This window comes from Nematolebias whitei, chromosome 16 (assembly GCF_014905685.2).
Source record: "Nematolebias whitei isolate Nwh7 chromosome 16, NemWhi1, whole genome shotgun sequence".
NCBI classification, from domain to species: domain Eukaryota; kingdom Metazoa; phylum Chordata; class Actinopteri; order Cyprinodontiformes; family Rivulidae; genus Nematolebias; species Nematolebias whitei.
Window position 1 is genome coordinate 28,493,848 of NC_056513.1, and position 3,010 is coordinate 28,496,857.

A 3,010-nucleotide genomic window follows, 5' to 3' on the forward strand; every position below is an offset into this window, starting at 1 on the left:
CACACACACACACACACACACACACACACACACACACACACACATGCACGCACGCACACACACACAAAATACACAAAACGCTTACAATAACCACACAGCTTAAGCTTCCTAAGGCTTTTTCTTTTGATACTTTTGATCCGGTCATATGAGAACCTAATTTGGGATTAGAAAATATAAAAATCACTTAACACCTCAAACCAAATGTAAGCAGGGAACACAAAGAATGGGTTTAGGGACAAAGCTGTACTTATTTAAGCCTCATGAGAGCGTTATTGCCTGTTCATGCAGACAACAGAAAATCCTGGCACCTCCATCTTAATTCACTCATACTGTAAATGTTTTCTTGTGAGACGAGACTTCAGAGATGCTAAAATATTAAAAGCATTACAGCAAAGAACAAAAAGCAAAACAAGAATAAAATTACAACAAAGACTCGACAAACATCAAAGTCACTAAATTTCCTTGTATTAAATAATTGTGTTAATTGTCGTCAAAATCAAATCTGTCTCATCTTTGAATACAGAGAAATAAATATCTATGTCGCCTTCCAGTCTTTTTTCAGCTGTTCCCTCAGCGGTCCCCAAATCAGCCTCTATCTGACTCTGTCCTCACTCCAACTACCTTCATGTCCTCTCTAACTGCATCCATATATCTCCTCTTTGTCTTTTAACTGGCAGCTGCGTTTCTAACATCCTTCTACCAGTATACCCACTGTCCCTCCTCTGGACATGTCCCAACCATCTCAGTCTGGCCTCTCTAACTTTATCTCCCAGTTGTTCAACCTGTGCTGTACCTCTGATGATCTCATTCCTAATCTTATCCATCCTTGTCACTCCTAAAAATAACCTCAACATTTTCATTTCTACTAGTTCTGTTTCCAGTCTTTTTGTCAGTGCCACTGTCTCCAGACTATACAGCACAGCTGGTCTCACCACTGTCTTGTAAACTTTTTCTTTCACCTTTTCTGCCACAGCAAATCACCCCTGAAACTTTTCTCCATCCTCCCCATCCTCCCTGGACTCCCTTTACCACAATCCCCATTTCCCTGGACAGTGGACCCCAAGTCCTTGAAGTCCTGCACCTTTGCCCCTTGTAGCCTCACTGTTCCACCAGCCTCCCTCTCATTCACACACACGTACTCTGTCTTACTAGGGCTGACTTTCATTCCTCTTCTTTCAAGTGCATACCTCCACCTCTCCAAGTTCTCTTCCACCTGTTCCCTGTTCTCACCACAGATCACAGTGTCATCTGCAAACATCATAGTCCACAGAGATTCCTGCCTGATCATCTGTTAGTCGGTCCATCACCAGACCAAACAAGAAGGGGCTCAGAGTCGATCCTTGACGCACTCCCACCTGCACCTTTTGAAGCTATCTGTCACTCCAACAACACGTCTCACCACTGTCCTGCTGTCCTCATACATGTCCTGTACCAGTCTAACTTACTTCTCTGCCACTCCAGATTTCCTTACGCAATACCACACCTCCTCCCTCGACACCCTGTCATATGCTTTTTCTAAATCCACAAAAACACCATGGAGTTCTTTCTGACCCTCTCTGTACTTCTCCATCAGCATCCTCAAAAGAAAGATGGCATCTGTGGTGCTCTTTTGTGGCATGAAACCATACTGCTGCTCACAAATAGTCACTTCTCATTTAAGTCTAGCTTCCACAATTTGCTCTCAGATCTTCATCATGTGGCTCATGAACTTAATTCCTCTGTATTTACTTCAACTCTGTACATCAGCCTTGTTCTTCAAAATGGACACCAGCACACTTCTTCAAGCTTTGGGCATTTTCTCGCCCTCAAAAATGCCAATGAGCCAAAAACCTCATCTCTTAGACATTTCCAAATGTCCACTGGTATGTCCTACAAGACAATTTTTGGTCAAACGATTTGCATGCTTTGAATATTATGGCTGAGTACATTCTTCCCCTCTGCCCTGAGAACAAGAAGCTCAAAACACTATCTTGTTTGTTTGTTTGTGTAAACAAAGAGTGCTGTGTAGAGGACTGCAGCTGGCTGCAAGGACACCCCCTGAACTGTGTTGAACTCTGAGCTGAGAGGAGTTTAAAAGTGTGGCTCGTGGCTGATCGTCGTGACAATGTTCTCATGCATGTGCATTTATGTATTTCTGTATGGAACCTGTCCTGAATGCAGCACGTAAGAATGACAGTTAAAAATCTTCTCCTGCCATTGAATGTGGTTCTTTTGAGTAAACAACACAAGAGAATGAGAATGTCCCTAATAGTCCACTGTCGCCCTCCAATGTTCAACATTAAACAGTATATCAAGAAAGAATTGTACATTTGGTCTTTTATTAAAACAAAGAAATTAGTTTTGACTGAGGGAACACAAGTGTGCAACAGGGAAAGTCACTCATTGAGTTTTTTTTTTATGTGAAAACAAAATTACATAGATTTTATTTATTATTTTATTTTTTACTTACCCGTACAAATCCCTCTGAGATCACAGATCTCTTCTGAAAGGGAGGCCTGGGCCTGAAGGCAACCCAACATGCCTGCTTTGGACTGTGGGAGGAAACCCATGCAAACATGACTAGAACATGCAAACTCCACACAGAAAGACTCTGGGTCCAAACTGGGGACTGAATCCAGGGCCTTCCTGCTATGAGGCAACAATGCTAACCACTTGTGCATGGTATGGTAAAACTGAAATGTATCTGTTTAATGTGTAGCACACAATCAGATAATATAAATATTAGGTAGTAAATTAAAAAGAGACATAAATGAAACTGCTATTGTAATATCAGTGACACTGCTGCATCAGCTGCCTGTGACTACACCTTCATCACTGGGGGGGGGGGGGGGGTTTCAATATCTTGTACCTACGTAATTTTATTGTTTGGCTCAAAGAGATGGCAAGAATTCTACAAGATTAAATTTATTCAGCAGCATCACATGTTTCAGAATGTTTTCTTTAAAAATAGAGAACCTGAGCTTTTAAATCAAATAAAAATAATTTGTGCAGTTAGTGTGTTTGGAATTTC